Here is a 22,040-nt window from a genome sequence, read left to right on the forward strand (position 1 = left end):
ATAATAAAGTGAATCAGCTATACGTATACATATATCCGCATATCCCCTCTCTCTTGTGTATCCCTCCCACCCTCCCTATCCCACCACTCTAGATGGTCACAAGAGCCTGGGATTATTTTAATCTGATTTTTTTTCAGACTGATATCAAAGAGTTGGTTTGGAAATGAGTGAGTTCTTTTTTTGGACCTAAACAGTATGAATATATCTATATCCTTCAACTATGCAACCATGTTGCTGCCTTTAAATTCCAGGACTTGTCTTCTCAATATTTCTGTCCTGAGAATGGTGTCCTTTGCATCTCATGATAGGGTTGCAAGTGAAGAGACCTCACAAAGAGGTTCACTTACTTTATTAAACACCTTCAGATGCCCAGAGACAAAGATAAAGACAGATCCACTATTTAGATATGCAGTGTGTAAGCCATGAGCCATTTTAGAAACCACACAATTCTTCCCCCTTCTTAACTCTCATTTTTCATGACTTGAGCAAGGGTACCAAACATATTTTGTCAACATTAAGATTCAAATTCAGTTTCACTGGTTCTTAAGCCAGTCTGTGTTTGTTTTCATTTTTTGTTTGTTTTTGTTGTTTTATTAAACCACTACATCTGATACCTCAAATGTGACCAGAGAATACTGCTATGGACTGGATGTATGTGCCATCCCAAAATTAATACCTGGAAGCCTTAATCTCCTATGTGATGGTGTTTGTAGGTAAGGTCTTTCACAGTTAATTGGGTTTAGACAAAGTCCTCAAGGTGGAGCCCCCCCCCCCCCCCCCCCCCCCGCCATGATGGGATCAGTGCCCTGATAAGGAGATGAAGGAATCAAAACTCTCTCTCTATCATATGAGCCTCATGTGAGCAAGAAGGCTGCTGTCTACAAGCCAGGAAGTGGGCTCTCACCAGACACTGAATCTATTGGCTCTTTGATCTTAGACGTCCCATACTCCAGACTTTGGGGAATCAATGTTTGTTGTTTAAGCCACCCAGTCTATGGTATTTTTTCTATAGTAGCCTGAACTACTGAATAAGACAAATATTGTTTTAATTTAATCACTAGCTGGAGAAGAGGAAAAATATCACTTCACCCTCCATAGATTGCTTTCACTTCTTTGTCTTATTCCCTGATTCCAATCTCTGCAACAAAACACCAGCAAGTCAAACACATGGATATGAGCAGGGCCATCTGACTGCTGCTCAGCACAGGCAGGCAGAGGCAAAGCAGGACAAGATTATGTCTGAGATCTCTTGCCATCTACCATCAAAATGATCATTGTGGGCTTGAGCAAATATTTGGGTCAAGGTAATTGTCTGGAGAATTTATTAATTGCACTGGTTAATGGATAATTATCAAACCATGCCCAGATGCTCTCTCCTTCCTTTTGTCCCCCACTGGTACACATAATACAGCAACAATTTTTCCATTTAATATACTAATAGGTTTGCCTTATCTTGTGTTTCGCTGGGAATTTGTTTAACCAAGACTTCACTGATGTGAACTGTTGTTTAAATTGAAAAATCTCAGTGCCTTCCCCAATGACCTTGATACAAATCTTATCTGTGCATGAAAGTGACAAAAACATATCTTTTTGTTGAGGCAGTGAGGGGATGAGCTAAGCTACATAGAGAAGTTACTTTAAATCTAGGACTGGAAATAAAGAGAAGGCTTGGTCCTTTCTTAGGGTTTACCTGATTCTCGACACAAACTTGATATGAATGTGTGACCCTGTCACTTCCCTCTGGAACTGTGTCAGCAGTTTGAAGGGGAAGGGCACCATACTTTTGTAGGAAAAGGTGTAGGTTTGACATTCAGGTTTAAGAAGGGAGAAGATGGTGGAGTCTGGAGAATTTTTATGTAGGCCTTGAAACTGTTCATTTCTTATTGGATCAACTACGCCTTTATAGGAGCATTTCTGATGCATTTTATGAGTTAGTAGACTCTGTTTTGTGGTAGCCTGAGTTAAGCATCAGGATAATGAAAGGATATATTCAGAAGGGCCATTGGCAATGTCACCGGGTGGACGTGCGTTGTAACAAAATAGCTTCAACTGAAGGCCCGGACCAGCGATCTTGGTTCCATGATAGTAAGCAAAGAATTGCAAGCTACCACGTTAAGCTTAAGCACATTAAGCTTAAGCACAAAGCAAAGCTTATTTAAGCATAGGTACGCTCTCAGAGAGGGAGAAGGAGAGCGGGCTGTTTCTGAGAGCGGGCTGTTTCAGTGAAGTGAAGCAGGCCCAAAGCAAAGTTTATCAAAGCAAAGGTACACTCTCAGAGACACAGTGGGCTGTTTCTGCGAATTGAAAGCAGCATTCCTGTACAGGCTTCAGGGCGCTTTTAAGGAGCATTTTGCGGGGAGGTGGGGTGGGGGGAGGAGTGAGAGGTGATCATTATTTGATCAGCAGTCCCTGAGCTCTGTAACAAGTTTACTGCTGCGCATGCTGTCACCCTTGAATTGCTAAGAAACGCCCACTGGGGGGGTGGGGGGCAAAACCACCTATGGATTTTATTATATGAGTTTGGGTTTACTGTAGCTTATACGCCTCTCTGATAAGGGCATGCGCAGTCCTGGGAAGTCCCCTCGTGTTACTGTGCCCCTCTTTACCACCCACCACATGACCATACTTTCACCCGTTCTGGGCGGGGTCAAGGGAGAGTCCCCAGGAGGCTCTGGGTGTGTGACTTTATTTCTTCTAGTCTTTCTCGCCACTCTCACCTCCTTGCTGCTCAAGTCTGGGAGGGTCCCCAGATGGTTGGGTGTGTGACTTGATTTCTTGTTTTTCTCACCACTGTCACCTCCTTGCTGCTAGTGCCTGACTAACTACCTGACAAAACTGAGCAGGACCCTGTGGGGCTCCTGGGCACAAAAGCCTTTCTGTGTCCCCCATTTCGTTCTTTTTCTTTCTTTCTTTCTCCCTTCCATCCTTCCTTCCTTCCTTCCTTCCTTCCTTCCTTCCTTCCTTCCTTCCTTCCTTCCTTTCTCTGTACTGGAGTATAATTGCTTTACAATGGTGTGTTAGTTTCTGCTTTATAACAAAGTGAATCAGATTTACATAAACATATGTCCCCATATCTCTTCCTTCCTGCGTCTCCCTCCCTCCCACCCTCCCTATCCCACCCCTCTAGGTGGTCACAAAGAACCGAGCTGATCTCCCTGTGCTATGCGGCTATTTCCCACTAGCTATCTATTTTACGTTTGGTAGTGTATATATGTACATGCTACACTCTCACTTTCTCCCATCTTACCCTTCCCCCTCCCCGTGTCCTCAAGTGCATTGTCTACGTCTGCGTCTTTATTCCTTTCTTGCCCCTAGATCCTTCATGGATCTAGGGAGGTTGTGCATTTCTAAGAATTTGTCCGTTTCTCCCAGGTTGTCCATTTTATTGGCATGGAGTTGCTTGTAGTAATCTCTCATGATCCTTTGTGTTTCTGCAGTGTCAGTTGTTACTTCTCCTTTTTCATTTCTAATTCTATTGATTTGAGTCTTCTCCCTTTTTTTCTTGATGAGACTGGCTAATGCTTTATCAATTTTGTTTATCTTCTCAAAGAACCAGCTTTTAGTGTTTTTGACCTTTGCTATTGTTTCCTTCATTTCTTTTTAATTTCTTTTTAATTTATTTCTGATCTGATCTTTATAATTTCTTTCCTTCTGCTAACTTTGGGGGTTTTTTTTTGTTGTTCTTTCTCTAATTGTTTTAGTTGTAAGGTTAGGTTGTTTATTTGAGATGTTTCTTATTTGTTAAGGTAAGATTGTATTGATATAAACTTCCCTCTTAGAACTGCTTTTGCTGCACCCCATAGGTTTTGGGTCGTCTTGTTTTCGTTGTCATTTGTTTCTAGGTATTTTTTGATTTCCTCTTTCACTTCTTCAGTGATCTCTTAGTTATTAAGTAGTGTATTGTTTAGCCTCCATTTGTTTGTATTTTTTACAGATTTTTCCTTTAATTGATATCTAGTCTCATAGCGTTATGGTCGGAAAAGATACTTGATACAATTTCAATTTTCTTAAATTTACCAAGGCTTGATTTGTGACCCAAGATATGATCTATCCTGGAGAATGTTCCATGAGCACTTGAGAAGAATGTGTATTCTGTTGTTTTTCGATGGAATGTCCTATAAATATCAATAAAGTCCATCTTGCTTAATGTGTCATTTAAAGCTTGTGTTTCCTTATTTATGACCATTTTGGATGATCTGTCCATTGGTGAAAGCAGGGTGTTAAAGTACCCTACTTTTGTCGTATTACTGTCGATTTCCCCTTTTATGGCTGTTAGTATTTGCCTTATGTATTGAGGTGCTCCTATGTTGGGTGCATAAATATTTACAATTGTTATATCTTTGTCGTGGATTGATCCCTTGATCATTATGTAGTGTCCTTCTTTGTCTTTTGTAATAGTCTTTGTTTTAAAGTCTATTTTGTCTGATATGAGAATTGCTACTCCAACTTTCTTTTGATTTCCATTTGCATGGAATATCTTTTTCCATCCCCTCACCTTCAGTCTGTATGTGTCCCTAAGTCTGAAGTGGGTCTCTTGTAGACAGCATATATATGGGTCTTGTTTTTGTATCCATTCACCTAGTCTATGTCTTTTGGTTGGAGCATTTATTCCATTTACATTTAAGGTAATTATCGATAGGTAGGTTCCTATTACCATTTTCTTAATTGTTTTGGGTTTGTTATTATAAGTCTTTTTCTTCTCTTGTGCTTCCTGCCTAGAGAAGTTCCTTTAGCATTTGTTGTAAAGCTGGTTTGGTGATGTTGAATTCTCTTACCTTTTGCTTGTCTGTAAAGGTTTTAATTTCTCCATCAAATCTGAATGAGATCCTTGCTGGGTAATATTGGTTGTAAGTTTTTCTCCTTCATCACTTTAAATATGTCCTGCCACTCCCTTCTGGCTTGCAGAGTTTCTGCTGAAAGATCAGCTGTTAACCTTATGGGGATTCCCTTGTGTGTTATTTGTTGTTTTTCCCTTGCTGCTCTTAATATGTTTTCTTTGTAGTTAATATTTGATGGTTTGATTAATATGTGTCTTGGCATGTTTCTCCTTGGATTTATCCTGTATGGGACTCTCTGTGCTTCATGGACTTAATTGACTATTTCCTTTCCCATATTAGGGAAGTTTTCAGCTGTACTCTCTTCAAATATTTTCTCAGTCCATTTCTTTTTCTCTTCTTCTTCTGGGACCCCTATAGTTCGAATGTTGGTGCATTTAATGTTGTCCCAGAGGTCTCTGAGACTGTCCTCAATTCATTTCAGTCTTTTTTCTTTATTCTGCTCTGCAGTAGTTATTTCCACTATTTTATCTTCCAGGTCAGTTATCCGTTCTTCTGCCTCAGTTATTCTGCTATTGATCCTTTCTAGAGAATTTTTAATTTCATTTATTGTGGTGTTCATCACTGTTTGTTTGCCCTTTAGTTCTTCTAGGTGCTTGTCAAACGTTTCTTGTATTTTCTCCATTCTATTTCCAAGATTTTGGATCATCTTTACTATCATTATTCTGAATTGTTTTTCAGGTAGACTGCTTATTTCTTCTTCATTTGTTAGGTCTGGTTGGTTTTTATCTTGCTCCTTCACCTGTGGTGTGTTTCTCTGTTTTCTCATTTTGCTTATCTTACTGTGTTTGGGGTCTCCTTTTCGCAGGCTGCTGATTCGTAGTTCCCGTTGTTTTTAGTGTCTGTCCCCAGTGGCTAAGGTTGGTTCAGTGGGTTGTGTAGGCTTCCTGGTGGAGGGGACTAGTGCCTGTGTTCTGGTGGATGAGGCTGGATCTTGTCTTTCTGGTGGGCAGGTCCATGTCTGCTGGTGTGTTTTGGGGGGTGTCTGTGGCCTTATTATGATTTTAGGCAGCCTGTCTGCTAATGGATAGGGTTGTGTTCCTGTCTTGATAGTTGTTTGGCATAGGCTGTCCAGCACTGTAGCTTGCTGGTCATTGAGTGGAGCTGGGTCTTGGCATTGAGATGCAGATCTCTGGGAGATTTTCATTGTTTGATATTACGTGGCGCTGGGAGGTTTCTTGTTGACCAGTGTCCTGAACTTGGCTCTCCCACCTTAGAGGCACAGCTCTGATACCTGGCTGGAGCACCAAGAGCCTGTCATCCACACGGCTCAGAATAAAAGGAAGAAAAGAAAGAAAGAAAGAAAGAAGAAGATAAAATAAAATGAAATAAAATAAAGTTATTAAAATAAAAAATATTTATTAAAAAAAATGTTAAGTAATGAAAGAAAAAAAGAAGAGAGCAATCAAACCAAAAAACAAATCCAGTGATAACAAGTGCTAAAAACTATACTAAAAAAAAAAAACAAAAAAAACGGACAGACAGAACCCTAGGAGAAATGGTAAAAGCAAAGCTATACAGACAAAATCACACACAGATGCATACACATACACACTCACAAAAACAGAAAAAGGGAAAAAATATGTATATATCGTTGCTCCCAAAGTCCATCTTGTCAATTTGGCATGATTCATTGTCTCTTCAGGTATTCCACAGATGCAGGTACATCAAGTTGATTGTGGCGATTTAATCCTCTGCTCCCGAGGCTGCTGGGGGAGATTTCCCTTTCTCTTCTTCGTTCGCACAGCTCCCAGGGGTTCAGCTTTGGATTTTGGACCCGCCTCTGCGTGTAGGTTGCCTGAGGGCGTCTGTTCTTCACTCAGGACGGGGTTAAAGGAGCAGCTGATTCGGGGGCTCTGGCTCACTCAGGCCGGGGGGAGGGAAGGGTACAGAATGCGGGGCGAGCCTGTAGCGGCAGAGGCCGGCGTGACGTTGCACCACCCTGGGCCGCGCTGTGTGTTCTCCCGGGGAAGTTGTCCTTGGATCACAGGACCCTGGCAGTGGTGGGCTGCACAGGCTCCCGGGAGGGGAGGTGTGGAGAGTGACCTGTGCTCGCACACAGGCTTCTTGGTGGCGGCAGCAGCAGCCTTAGCATCTCATGCCCGTTTCTGGGGTCTGTGCTGATAGCCGCAGCTCGCGCCCGTCTCTAGAGCTCCTTTAAGCGGCGCTCTTAATCCCCTCTCCTTACACACTGTGAAACAAAGAGGCAAGAAAAAGTCTCTTGCCTCTTTGCCAGCTCCAGACTTTTTCCCGGACTCTGTCTTGGCTAGCTGTGGTGCACTAGCTCCCTTCAGGCTGTGTTCACGCAGCCAACCCCGGTCCTCTCCCTGGGATCCGACCTCCGAAGCCTGAGCCTCAGCTCCCAGCCCCACCCGCCCCGGCAGGTGAGCAGACAAGCCTCTCGGGCTGGTGAGTGCCAGTCGGCACCGATCATCTGTGTGGGAATCTCTCCACTTTGCCCTCCGCACCCCTGTTGCTGTGCTCTCCTCCGTGGCTCCGAAACTTCCCGCATCCACCACCCGCAGTCTCTGCCCGTGAAGGGGCTTCTAGTGTGTGGAAACCTTTCCTCCTTCACAGCTCCCTCACACTGGTGCAGGTCCCATCCCTATTCTTTTGTCTCTGTTTTTTCTTTTGCCCTGCCCAGGTACATGGGGGAGTTTCTTGCCTTTTGGGAGGTCTGAGGTCTTCTGCCAGCGTTCAGTAGATGTTCTGTAGGAGTTGTTCCACGTGTAGATGTATTTCTGGTGTATCTGTGGGGAGGAAGGTGATCTCCGAGTCTTACTCTTCCACCATCTTGAAGCTCCTTCTCTGTTCCCCTTTTCTTGATTGCAGGAAATAGGCTTCATTCAGCCTCCATGCCCTTCCCTGAGCTCCAATGGGCAGGTTCAAACAGTTGCTAGTTAGGGAAGGGAGGGGATGATGCAGAGACAAGGGAGGAGCAGTCAAGAAACAATAGTGCAGCCTTGGGGCAGGTCCTGGTTCCCCCTCAAGGGATACAGACAAGAACATCTTTGAGCTGTTTTGCAGATACTGAATCCCCCACCAGGTGGGAGAAGTTAACTGTGTGCTGCCCACAAGCACAGAGACCCCAGATGGGTTGGAACCAGAAGGTTGAGGATGCCGACTCCCACTTACCTCACCACCAGCCAATCAGAAGAACGTAGGAGCTGATCACGCCCTCTTTGAACCATTACTATAAAACTCCTCACTGCCCTCTCCAGGTCAGGACACAGTTTTGAGGGCATTAGGCTGCTGTGGCCCCCTTTGCCTGGCAAAGCAACAAAGCTGTTCTTTTCTACTTCACCCAGACTCTGCCTCAGAGATTTAATTCGGTGTCAGGGTACAGAGGCTAGATTCAGCTTCGCCATCTTGTTCAGTTAAACAGAAGTTCCAAGTATTAAATTTCTTAGTATCAATTAACACAACACCCTAGGCCGAAACACATCACACAGATGAGTATTTGTTCTGAAGGAGAAGACATTCCTTCAGTTTAAGAAAATGCCTGGCCATGTCATAACTTGTTTTCCATTGTTATGTTAATGTTTTTCCTTATTATATGTAATTGGAGAAATGGTAAGGCCCCCCCAGTGTGGAGAAAGAGAACCGCCGTGCCTGTGTCAGTATGTGTTTGTGTGAGCGAGTGTGCGTGAGGGTAAGAGAGGGAGAGAAGGAGGAATGGTATGGTTGGATATTAAAGGGTATACACGGCCACATTTCTAGACCACAGGATATCTACAATTGGATGAGAAATGCTCCTCAGAGAACTACAGCTGCTTCACAGGAATGCCACTTGCTGCTAGACGCACCTGGAGCACACCATTTCCTGACAAATCATTTCACAGAAGCCTATTCCCTAGGTGGGCTAGTAAGAGTAGATTACTAGAACTTAAAAAAAAAAAAAGAGAGAAAGATCATATGATATATTTTAGGGTCTTACACAGTCTCTCAGCCTCATAAAGATAAAATATAAAAATTTTTTTAAATTTAAAACGTTTGATCTCTCCGACTCAGGAAATGTAGTGCCATGTATAGGTAGTTTGCCTCATTCACATGGAGTGGGCTGGGAATAAGAAATTCATTATTATGAGATACTTTGAGATGTCTTTAATCTGTTAAAAAAAAAAAAGTACACACACATGTATACTGTTGTTTTGCTGTACTTCTTTTCAGCAGCCAAGTCATCCCCAAGAGGGTTGGCTCACTGGTTTATTTCTATGTACGTGGATGAAATTTATCTATGTATAAGAGAATATAGTCACTGACCTTTACATGGTATAAGGAAACAGTGTGAATCTTAGTTCCTAATCACTCACCCTTCAGCTAGTCTTCAGCCCGCAAGGCATTGGTAAAACACCAGCCATAAGGAAAGGAAATTTTAAGAAGTCAGGTAAGGGAATGACAGTAACTAAAGACACCAGGTGCGTATTGGCAAAGTTAAGGGATTTCACACACAGCTGTTCATGGTGGCAGAATTAAATGCTCTTACAGCTTCAGAGCCTTGTCTTTGCTGAATTTCCTTCCATTTTTTTGCCTCCTGAGATTCAATTCATAGCCTGTCAGCATAACATTGTTTTTAAGTTATCATGAGAAATGGTAAAGCTCTTTTGAGGGAATCAGTATTAAAGAAGACGGTCTTGACTCAGACATAGAGAGAATGAAGGCGAGTAAATCCCACACATCTTCCCGGGGCTCAGGACTGAAGTAGGTGCAGACATGATGTCCACTCTGGAGAGTCACAATCCTCATGACAGGGACGCGAAGTGAGGGAGTGAAACAGTGGCAAAACAGCCACGTTAATCAGACACGCATTGTTTGGTTTACTAGCGTTATCTTTAACCCACACAATAATCTTTGCAAGTAAATATTCCACCCATTGTGCACGTGACTAACCTGAGGCTTTGCGAGGTTACTTTACCTTCTCAGGGTCACCCAGTTTGTGAATAATGGCAGAGTCGGGATTTGGTCAGTGGTTAATTGATTCTAAATTTCCCCCTAACTTCACCAAGCCTCTCAGAGGTCCAGCTTGAGCGGGGAGCTGTTTTCATCTCCAGTCATTTGGCAAGAGCTTTCCTCCTAATACCTAGTGTGTGCTGACCTAGTGTAGGAAAGTGTGCTGAGTATTATGGGCTCACCGTACCAGCACATAGTCATGGAAGAGAAAGAAACAGACAGCCCAAGGAAATTGTAATATGTATACAGTAGACACACACACACGCACAAGAAAAAAAAAGTCAGCGGACGAACAGGAAGGAAATTAACTCTGCTTTGGATGATTAAGAACACTCATGAGAAAGGTTTAAATTTAGTTATACCTTGAAGGTTAGCCACACACGGGAAGAGGAACATTATGGCTGAAACAGGTGAAGATGAACGCTGAGCGAAAGTGTAGGGTAAAGTCTGGGAGTTCATGACTCAGCTGGATGAAAGAGTACATAAGGATGAAAGGATACTAACTCCAAAATTAGGAAATTTATAGTTGATTCTGCATACAAAGGGGGCATTTGAATTTTTCTTAAAAAATATGGTATGATTGTTTTACAGATTATGAAGATAATCTGGCCCCAGGTTGCAGAAGGTAGAATTTAATAAAAGTCTTTAGGCTCTGGGGGGAGTACGTAGAGTGTGATAGAAATAAGAATATCTGGAAAAAATATTTCTGTCTGAAAGCACAGATTTGAAAAGAGTAGCTGAGGGTGCAGCCCAGGAGCTTGACCCTAAGTGCTAATAAATAATGACCCCAGGTGACACCAATTCAGTTAGCGTCTCCATTCCTTGCTCTGAAAAGGTGATCAGTGTTACAAGAGGAATGGATTGGATGTACCTGCTCCAGAGAGTGAAGAATAAACATTGCCCCCACTAAGCAAGCTGTGGATAAGCCTTAAGGGCAGTGAACTTCCTGACAAGAGTCTGGAGAACAGTGAAGTGGAGCCTTAGCTCTTAACTGCTAAGGTAAGCTTTGGGCTGACATCCTCTTATAAAAGGTGAGAATCTGGAAAAGACACATCCATACTCTTAAGCGCTCTCTCTCTTGCTTCACAGAGACCTCCTAAACACACTCGGCACAAAGACCACCATTCTCTCTGAAAAGTAGCTTCCTGTGGCCACAGTCAAACACCAGATAAACTGCGTATTTGCCTCTAAATCCTATGACTATGATCATTTAGGTCTGAAACTATTTAAAGCAGACAAACCCACGTGCTGCATCATTATTCTTATTTTTTTCGATAAAGCTCCCAGGGATGCAGGTGGCTATACCAAGAAGCTAATGAGTATTAAGTCTCACTGCTCCTGATTTGCAGGATCCTTTAAGGCTCTAGAAAGAGCCTGAAAACGTGTAAAGCCTGTGGAATTTGCTGGCCTTTTTTATTCTGAATTGTAATTTGTTGCGACTTTTTTTTCTTGTCTAAGTAAACGTTCACACTTACACCTAATTTTTTATACTATTTTATAAAGAGGGCCTCCCCAAATATTATAAGCTGCCCCTCCATGGTTTCTTTACCTTGGGCCATATAACTTCCTGATGTACTCTCTAAGCTATATTGGTTGAAAATATAAGCCTAGCTAACGAAATGAATTCACTCACTAAATACAATTACAGTTTTTCCCTGCTATTGGAAGGCAGAGTGTTCCTATGAAACCTCTCCTAAGCTGAAATGGTGCAAAGTAAAGAAGCAATTACCTTAGGACACGTCTTGCTAATGACACACAAAATAAATCAAGACAAAGCACAGATGCCCACAGACACCTTTCAAAGCTACGGCGGCTGGATGCTGGGATGCTGAGTGTAGTTCCCTGGGAAGGAGCTTGGTGAGGCCACCCTCCCTACCTGGGGTGCCCGCTGCCTCTGTATAACAAGTTTGCCGCAAAACAAATACTGAACGCTATTTTCAATTTTCACCTTTTTTCATAAAAGCGCAAATCCTCTTCTGATTTCTTTCAGTTAGAGAAAACAGGTACTGATGCTGGTCTTTGGTGAAAGCAAAGTGGTGAAAAGTGAACTTTCGAAAAGAGAAGGAAACCTATATTGATTTCCAGTCACTTGAATATCAGGGATCATATACCCATCATTAAATTGGTTTGTAATATTTATTTTGCAGCCATTTGTGTCAGCAGTTGACAAAAAAAGCCAGTTGTCTGTTAAGGCCAATCCCTCCTGACAAAAATCTGTATAATCTGCATAGAAGAGAAGGTAACATCTTTTTCTTCTCTGTGGTAAGTGACGTACACCCATGTTTTTTTTCCTTTGAGTTTTTTTTTTTACATCTTTATTGGTGTATAATTGCTTTACAATGGTGTGTTAGTTTCTGCTGTATAACAAAGTGAATCAGCTACATGCATACATATATTCCTATATCCCCACCCTGGCTTGAGCCTCCCTCCCACCCTCCCCATCCCGCCCCTCTAGGTGGTCACAAAGCACCGAGCTGATCTCCCTGTGCTATGCAGCTGCTTCCCACTAGCTATCTATTCTACATCTGGTAGTATATATATGTCATGCCACTCTCTCACTTCGTCTCAGCTTCCCCTTCCCCACGCCGTGCCCTCAAGCCCGTTCTCTACGTCTGTGTCGACATACATCCATTTTATTCAAGAGCGATTTCTAGTTATTGAGGAACAGATTAAAGAATGGAGGTGCAAAACACATCTCCATTTTTTTAATTGCTAAATATTGAATGGTTATCTGATATAGCTCGTCTAATATTATGATAAAGGCTTTGTATGAACAATGATAATTCGTAACTAGAGTTTATATTGAGCTGCAGCAGTTTACCTGGCAACAATTGATGTCAACAGAGACGAAGAAAGTGGAAATGTCAGTAACAGCTATAGCCTGGTTTCTTCCAGCGGATTTCTACGTGGGTGATAAATAGTGCCATTACTTGGGGGTCAACAGCAATATAACTGTACATCAAGCTTGTTTCCCTCTTGTGCAGAATATCAGCCTTAGAATGAACAACGCAAGGATCAGTAAGAGAATTGGCAAATGTTTTATATGGAATACTTAACGAGCTATGGCAGCCAATTAGGAGGAATAAGGTTGGCTTATTACAAAATTGATAAATTCTTATTTAAAAACAAAATTGATAAGTTCTACAATGGATTCTAGCAAACCAGATGATGTTTGTGGAGTTTTTTAAGGTAAATAAATTGGCGAGGATGTGTGTCCATCAACCGTGAAGAGTGGTATTTAGACAGGTGTAAGAGCAGGAAATCAACTCCATATTTTTTTTAAGTTTGTTGAGTTTTCTTCCAATCATGTAAATAAACAAATACTGTCAGCACCTAGTCAGAAGGGGACTTTAGCTTTATGAAGTTCGGGGCAGTCGGCCTGCTTTGTGAAGCTTGGGAAAACCATCTCCTCTGTGTCACTAGGATCTGTACTTTTACATCACTCCCATCCCAGATCTGTTGTCCAACCAAAGTCTTGGATTTTACTGCATATTGTGATTACACCTGAGGTTTTATGTTTTTGAGATTTACAATAAAATTTAAGTAGAATAAAAATCCTAGAGGCGTTCTTAGTATTTTGCAGTGTTAATATTTTTTTTTTTTTTTTCTTTTTTTTTCTGGTATGCGGGCCTATCACTGTTGTGGCCTCTCCCGTTGCGGAGCACAGGCTCCGGACGTGCAGGCTCAGCGGCCATGGCTCACGGGCCCAGCCGCTCCGCGACATGTGGGATCCTCCCTGACCGGGGCATGAACCCGCGTCCCCTGCATCGGCAGGCGGACTCTCAACCACTGCGCCACCAGGGAAGCCCAATATATATTGTTTTATTTTATTACCTGCTAGTTCTTAAACTTAACTCTGTCTAGAACAAAAGTCTCCTGTTGACTGATGTGTTCTGAGGACAGGACTGATGTTAGAGCATCAGCAATCTGTTGATAATGAGTTGGAAGGGAAACCTTGTTTTCAAGGGCCAGAATACCAAATGAGATTTACTGCATTTTTCCTGATTATAAAAGCACTGTGTTCCTCTTAAAAACATGTGGGTTTTTTTTACTGTAATTGTCCATATTCCTACTTCACAGTTAACTTCAGATTCTGATTCAGTAGGTATGGGATGGGACCGGGACGTCTGTGAGTTTAATAAATTCTCCAGGTGATCCTGATCTATACCAATTTTGAGAACCAATTATGAATTACACATGCTGTCTTGTTTTTGTTATATCATTGTTAACAAAGTTGTTACATTGTTAACAAAATATTTTATGAGTGTGTATTTATTTCATTAATACCTCTTTGAAAGTATGATTTTCGATGGTCTCATGGTTTCCCATCATAGAAATGGACCGTAGGGAATTCCCTGGCGGTCCAGTGGTTAGAACTCCATGGTTCCACTGAAGGGGGCATGGGTTCAATCCCTGGTTAGGTCACTAAGATCCCGCATGCCAGGTGGCCGCAGCCAAAAGAAATGGGCCATAAAGTTTAAAATTTTTTTTAATTTTTAATCTATATATTTATTCTAATTTAACTCTTACAAATTATGTAGAAGGAAACATTTCTATATTATAAACATTTCAAACCTTCTGATAAATTTCTTCAGATAGATTTTTAGAAGTAATATTAGTAGACCAAAAGATGTGCATTCTTTAAGTGTTTAAAATTTATTTTATTTATTTTTGGCTGCTTTGGGTCTTCATTGCGGTGTGTGGGCTTTCTCTAGTTGCAGCGAGCAGAGGCTCCTCTTCGTTGTGGTGTGCGGGTTTCTCATTGCAGTGGCTTCTCTTGTCGCGGATCACGGTCTCTAGGCATGTGGGCTCAGTAGTTGTGGCTCACGGGCTCTAGAGCACTGGCTCAGTAGTTGTGGCGCACGGGCTTAGTTGCTCTGCGGCATGTGGGATCTTTCCGGACCAGGGCTGAAACCCGTGTCCCCTGCATTGGCAGGCGGATTCTTAACCACTGTGCCACCACGGAAGCCCTAAGGCTTAAAAGAATGTTGCTATTTTCCAAAAAAGTTACAATAATTTATACTGGTAGCTATAATATTGCTCTTGTGACCTTACTCCACCAGTTTTAAATGTTATAATTATTTTTATCACTGCTAATTTGACAGCTGAAAACCATTATCTCCTTGTATTCTTAATTTGCATGTGTTTGAGTATAGAGAGGTTAAACTTTTTTTTTTCTATGTTTATGGGCTCTTGGTCGTCTTTCTTTAGTGGATTGTCTATTCATATCCTTTTTCAAGGCAGAGTTAAAGGTCCTCGGTTAACCACAGAACAGGGAAAGAGTTTGAAATTCCCCCAGGACATCTGAATCTTCTCCTTCCTCTAACCTCTCAAGTCTTAACTAATGAGCGCTGATGGATTCCAGGCAGCCATACCAACGTTACAACTTAACGGGTGGTCTCTAATCCAGACTATTTGTTCTCAGGGTGAAAGAAGACCTGGGAGGGGGGCGGGGATCTCCTCCCACTGTCAATACCCTTCCCTTGACCTCAAGTTGCCATAGGCAGGAGGGAAGTCAGGGCCGCCTGGCTCTGTGCAGGGCTCCGTTCAGTCTCCTGGGACACTCCCTGCCCCCGCCGCCACCAGAAGAGGAACCCCTTCAGTCCCTCTGACCCTGTCTGCTACCATCACCCACTGCTACCAAGAAACTCAGTACTCATAGCTTTTCGCTCACGCTCTGGACTCTGGTCCCGCAACATCCCCAAATCTGAACGCATCTTCCACCCTCTCTCAATGCCTGCCACCTTTCCACGGTGCCCTCTGAAACTCAGGATCCCTCATCAGCTACATCTCCTTTATTTTCAGACCCTTCTCTGAATGCCTCGGTTCCATATTGTTCTTTTTGGCTCAGGGAGGAGAGTGCTGTTTGTCTCCGGCAGCTCTCTCTGCTGGCAGCTGGTCTGTCTCCCACCCATTTTCTCACCCTGGGCTAGGATGTGTACTTGTGTCCTCCTTGCCCTTCAAGATCTTCTCGGGCCATAGTCCTCCAGATGCTGTAAAGGCTTTTAGCTTTGAAGCTAATGCGAACTCTGCTGGTCTCCATGCCTCCTAGTTGAGGTCACCTCTACACCTCAGTTTTCTCACTCTCATTCCCTGACTCTTTCAGCTCATGGCTCATGCTGTCAACCACTAGTCACAGGACGATTTTGGGTGATTTTTAATAGCCTCAATTCTGACCCTTCAAAATCTTTATTGTCTCAGACCCTGACCTTCCTCTCTTCTAGTGACCTTGCACTTCACCCAACCTCAGCCACTTTCTCAGATAGTTATACCTTATATCTTGACTTTACCAATCACCACACTCCCTCCATCTCCTCAGTTTCAAGCATCCCACCTTCTGATTTCCACATTCTGTCTTTTGAGCTCACTTCATCTAAGCACCCTGACTCTTATAATTCTTTGACCCTACTGGGATCTTCAGTCCATTGAACGTATTAAATTTTCACAGCAACCCATTCCTTTAATGTCATTGGTTCCTTCCTTACCCAGCTTAAATTCCATGTTCCATGCATGTGTCCTTAACTCCCTTCTTGTTTCTACTCACTTGTTTCTACTCCCCGGCAAAATCCCAAACCTGGCTAAGTGCAGCCATCAGGCTAATCATTTGCAGCATCCACCCAGCTGATGAGCCTCGGAGGAAACACGTCCATGCCGAGCTGTCTCACTTTGAACTTGTCCATGTGTTCAGCTCAGTAGTTGTATTATATTTCTGGTCCATGGATTCTCCCCTTTCCTGGGACCATTGGTATCTTCTCTTTCTACAAGCATTTAAAACATTCTCAATCTTTGCTCATGACTTTGATTTTTATTTTTCTGAGGAAATAGAAACAATGAGAAAATAACATCTACTTCATTTCACTTACCTTAATCTGTGCCTGCCTCCTCTGCCTTCACTCTTGTTACTATACATGGACGATTGCATTAATGAATTCTTCATCCCTCCCTCTAGACATCTTATTTGATGGTTCCTGTCACTAAGAAGTGAAATGTATTTCCTCACCTTTTGACTCTGGGTTTGACATTGTGACTTGCTTTGGCTGATTGAATGAAGAAAAAGTGACAGTGCCAGTTCCAAGCTTAGGTTGCAAGTGGCCTTAAATTTTTCCACTGGTGTTTGTATGCCTCAGCCATTACCGTGGGCCCAGGCTCCAGAATGGGAAACGTCAATTAGACCTGAGCCCAATCCGTGAAGACAAAGCTGATTCACCAAACTCCAGCATAGAAATATTTTTGAATACTTAACTTATGTACATCTAATACCACTAAATTGTATTCATCACTGAGTACATATTTACTTTTTTAATTAATTTTATTTTGAGATCATCATAGATTCACATACAGTTATGAGAAATAGTACAGAGAGTTTCTATGTACCCTTTACCCAGTTCTTCCCAGTTGAAATATTTGGCAAAACTAAATTATAGTATCACAGTTAGGATATTGGCATTGATCCAGTCAACGTACAGAACATTTCCATCATCACAGGGAGCCCTCACACTGCCCTCAGTAGTGCATTCTTTTTCATTGCTGAGTAGTCTTCCATGGTCTGGCTGTACCACAGTTTGTTTGACCAGTTGCCTACTGAAGGACATGTGGGTTGTTTCCAGTTTACAGCTGTTATGAACAAAGCTGCTGTAAACATTTGTGTACAGGATTTGGTGTGAACATAACTTTTCATTTCTCTGGGATAAATGCATAGGAGTGCAATTGCTGAGTGGTATGGGAATTCCATATTTAGTTTTTTGAAGAAACTTCCAAACTGCTTTCCTGAGTGGCTGCACCATTTTTTTAAATTTTTTTTTTACTGAAGTATAGTTGATTTACAAAGTTGTGTTAGTTTGAGGTGTACAGCAAAGTGATTCAGCCATAAACACACACACACACACACGTTTTTTAGATTCTTTTCTGTTATAGACAGTTATAAAACATTGAGTATAGTTCCCTGTGCTATACAGTAGGTCCTTGTTGGCTATCTATTTTATACATAGTAGTGTCTTTATGTCAATCCCAAACTCCTAATTTATCTCCCTCTCCTCCCCACAACATAACCATAAATTTGTCCTCTATGTCTGAGGGTCTATCTCTGTTCTGTATACAAGTTCATCGGCATCTTTTTTTTTTTTTTTTTTAGATTCCACATATAAGCAATATTGTACGATATTTGTCTTTCTCTGTCTGCCTTACTTCTGAGTGGCTGCACCATTTTACATTCCCACCAGCAATGTATAAATGATCCAGTTTCTCTGCATCCTTGCCGGCATTTGGTGTTATCATTTCTTAATTTTAGCTTTTCTGATGAGTGATATCTCATCGTGGTTTAATTTGTATTTCCCTAATGACTTATGATACTGAAGTTCATGACTGACTTTGATGAGAGATTTTATATTGAAAGCATATCTGTAACTCTCAAATAATGGCTTTTAGGAAATTTACCACTTCTCCTCATCAATCCGCAGTGGCTTCCAAAGCAGAAGTTATTAACTCTACCATGGATTATGTTGGCTAAGTAGTAAAAGATTATCAAAAATCATATGTTTCACCAGCGCTAAGATCCTTAAAAGAATAATATAACTGTTATGAAAAAATCACCTCTTCATTTGTAGGAAACCAGTTAAGGAAGGGATGAACAGATTCAGGTCATATGACATGGGCCATTCAGTGGTAGGATCCTTAAGGATGACAGAGATGTCATAGTTTTTTTTTCCTTGATAGCCAATGAGATAATAAATGCTAAAGTCAGGAGAGCAGAATATTAACTGTTCTAAAATCTCACCTCTTGGACACAAATAATATCAGATTTATTGAGAAAATGACACCTATAGATCTTTATCTTTCATCTCTCAACCAGTCATCATCTGAGAGAGATAATAAATGCTCTAGGGAGTCTCCTAAATTTTAGAAAATAGAGCTCTTGGGCTTGCTCTGCATCTTAGGTCTTTGAAACCAGCTATTCCCAGCAGAGTACATTGCTCCATCTCTATCTCTGTTCATCTGACCCAAAGTGGGTTTAATACTGGAAATGGGGAAGATTATAGGGTTGTGGTCTGGGTTTGGGTCTTCCAGGTAAGTCAGCCAAAAAAAGTTTTATTCTTAGGGATTATGAGCACACCAAAACTCATGTAGGCACTGGAGGGATCAGTGGTGGGAAGCAACATCCCTTGGGTAAATCATATGTACTGATGTGAAAAGAGAAGGCTCAGCCTCCAGCTCTCTTGATTTTCTGTGTAAGCTGTGTGACTAACTCAGCCTAACCAGTGAAACACCTCTAAGGGAGCCTTGAGAAACAGTTAAGAGGAAATCACAGGTTCAGATTCTCATTTATGCCACCTCACCTTCAGCCATCCTCCTGGCCAGTCATTATAAAAACAAATTTAAAAATAAGAATAAATCTTAAAGGAGAAAGACTTACTTTTTTACTCTTTAACAATAATGACTGTATGGTAAATGGTCCAGTGGAAATTAAAACTGAAATACTGAGAGTATAAAAAGAATCAAGTCAAAGTTAAAAATAAAAAAATTCAAATTCCAATAAAATTAAAAGGTTAAAAGTTAAAAATAATAGGATAAAATAGATGAGATGTAAAGTAAAAGATAAAGAGCAAGAAGCCAATGAGATAAAAGAAACACATGAAAGTCAAGAAAATAAAAAAATTAAGATAAGAGGCTAAAGTCCAAGAGATAAAAAGTTAAATATGTAAAAGAAAAATGGATTAAGGATGGAGAATAGAATGAGGAACTTAAAATGTAAAGTTGAAAAATGTGAAACTGAAAAAGAAGCATTAGGAGGAAAATGTTTTTAAAGGAAAATGGAAAAGAGGGCTTGAATATTAGAGAAACAGGCAATTTTAAAAGCTTGAGAAAATCCTCCATCAGTTGACCAGGAGCAAGAATTTGCTGTAACTTATTTCTTAGGGGTATTGTAGCTTTCCTCTTCGTCCAGTGAAATTTGTCCTTTGAAGTAGTAGTTCTGCTCAGGAACTCTACATAGAGAGAACTTTTCAGTCAAGTAGCTTTCATGGTAGGGCCTGGGTCTCATTTGTGTAAATTAGGATCGAGCCCCAGGTTGATACCAGCAGCATCCAGTTTGGCCTTTGAAAAATTCTAGGGGAAAAAAAAATGTGACACATAGAATCAATACTCATCACATACATTTGCCCTTTGTGTAGATTTGGAAAGCACCCCCCCCCCCCATTTATTATTCCCTTTTGACATTTACACCAACTTCATGAGGTGAGCAGAGATCATCTGCACCTTCAGGAAGAAACAGGTTCCTAGAGATTGGAGATTCACAGAGCTGACAAGCGTGGAGTAGAGAGCATTACACTCTGAGGAAAGAGCACTGTTCTTCTGAAACCAAGAGGTAAAACCACATGTTTACACACTCCTAAAACAGTAGGCAGAACCAAGGGTGGATAAGGGAAAAGCTTTCAGAATTTTGCAAAGAAGCCCATTTGCTTGACCTGTGCTGAAGGACCTCTGTGAATTGCCGTAGTAAGAAGGAAGTCTCTATAAGGGCCTCGATGCCATTTCGATATAATCCCTTTCCTGTTTTCTGCCTGTCCTGCCATATGCAGTCTATCCCACAGCCATTTGCGTGGCCACCTAGTGACCTTGCCATGGCAGGAAAGAAATGAGAAATTTTGAGGACGGCTGCACTCCCTGGATTTTCATGGCCTTGGCATAAAAATATTTAGTGCAGGTGCTGTCTGAGCAGTGAACTGGTGAGGAAGGGTTGCAGAGAACTGTGAGCCTCAAAAGTCACCTTTCTGCCTACAAGGGGCTGCCCCCAGCCTCGGGGCCGTAGGAGTCTGTAAATACCAAGACCAGTAGAAGGGGAACTATTGTTTCCTGTCATCATTAGAGAATTTCCACCTTTGGGTGGGGGCGTGGGGAGTGGGGGGGAGTGCTTTTCCAGATCTCAGTATAAAAAAAGAGTGGTGTTTTTGTTTTGGATTTTTGCTTTCTGCTGACCCTTGAAGGAGAGCACTTTATAATCAAGGATTAACATGAATTTGGATGCCTCTTTGAGTTTAAAAGAAGCATCCTTGTGTGTTGATAAAGCAGGATATTTGACGTTGGAACATCTCTGAAAGGAGTGGGCAAGGACAACCCTTTCCTCTCTGCTCTCTTCTTCCTGCAATTCTGAATGTCCTTAATATGCTTCCTTGATTTTCCTTGCTCTTGAGCTGTTGAAAGATAAAAGCAACTAGGCATGAAAGGGAAAATTTAACAAGGGCAACAAAATAAAGAGAGCAAGACATAGGTAATAGAGGAAGAGTCATAAGACATTTTTATAGAGAGAGCCAAAGCTTTCTAAGAATAATAAGTAAACCGTGAATGTCATAGAAAAATCTGAAAAATTTCTCCTTTAGCTCCTGTGTTATGGAGTCATGTTTCTTCTCTGCTCTGATTTTCATGCCCTTTTCCCTCTCTTCCTTCATTTTCTAAAATGTTCTTGACTTTTTATTTTTTATTTATTTTTATCTTTTATTGAAGTATAGTTGATTTACAATATTGTGTTAGTTTCAGGTGTACAGCAAAGTGATTTAGTTTAAAATAATATATATTTTTTATTTTTTTCCATTATAGTTTATTACAAGATATTGAACACAGCTCCCTGTGCTATACAGTAAATCCTCATTTTTTATCTATTTTATATATAGTAGTATGTATCTGTTAATCCTATACTCCCAATTTTCCCTTCACCTCCTTGCCCTTTGGTAACTATAAGTTTGTTTTCTATGTCTGTCAGTCTGTTTCTGTCTTGTAAATAAGTTCATTTGTGCTATTTTTAGATTCCACATATAAGTGATATCATATGATATTTGTCTTTCTCTGTCTGACTTAACTTCACTTAGTATGATAATGTCTAGGTCCATCCATTTTCCTGACTTCTGAAAAAGCTGAACTCAAAGGCTTCATTCTAGCATCTTCACCTCCAGGTAGAAACAGCGTGATGACTATCCATTCATTCGTTTGTCTCTTGTTTGACAAATATTATTGAGTTCCTTTTATGTGCCAGGCACTGTACTAGGCACTGAGAGTGTTAATTATAATAAAGGCTTAAACTGAATATCTGCTATGTGCAAAAATATATACAAGTATTATAGAAAAATAGCCTGGACCTTCTTAAAGAAATGCTGACCCAAACTTGCTTCACTAAGACATTAATTTCCAGGGCAATCAGTTGGCTGCAAAGTTGCTTCAAGTACCATCCCCCTTCCCTGGACTCATGTTTTTCATTTGCAGGAAGGA

The 22,040-nt window shown here is 41.3% G+C and overlaps 1 long non-coding RNA gene across 1 annotated transcript in view; it reads left to right on the top strand.

Annotated features, from left to right (window-relative positions):
* LOC141277479 (uncharacterized) overlaps positions 1-22,040 on the top strand; it is a 79,834-nt gene that overhangs the window by 49,809 nt on the left and 7,985 nt on the right. Inside the window, exons 3-4 of the long non-coding RNA XR_012328926.1 lie at positions 10,621-10,784; positions 11,933-12,047. This is a non-coding gene — a long non-coding RNA (uncharacterized lncRNA). The remainder of the gene's footprint in view (positions 1-10,620; positions 10,785-11,932; positions 12,048-22,040) is intronic.

Source organism: Tursiops truncatus, chromosome 21, assembly GCF_011762595.2.
Source record: "Tursiops truncatus isolate mTurTru1 chromosome 21, mTurTru1.mat.Y, whole genome shotgun sequence".
Lineage (NCBI taxonomy): Eukaryota > Metazoa > Chordata > Mammalia > Artiodactyla > Delphinidae > Tursiops > Tursiops truncatus.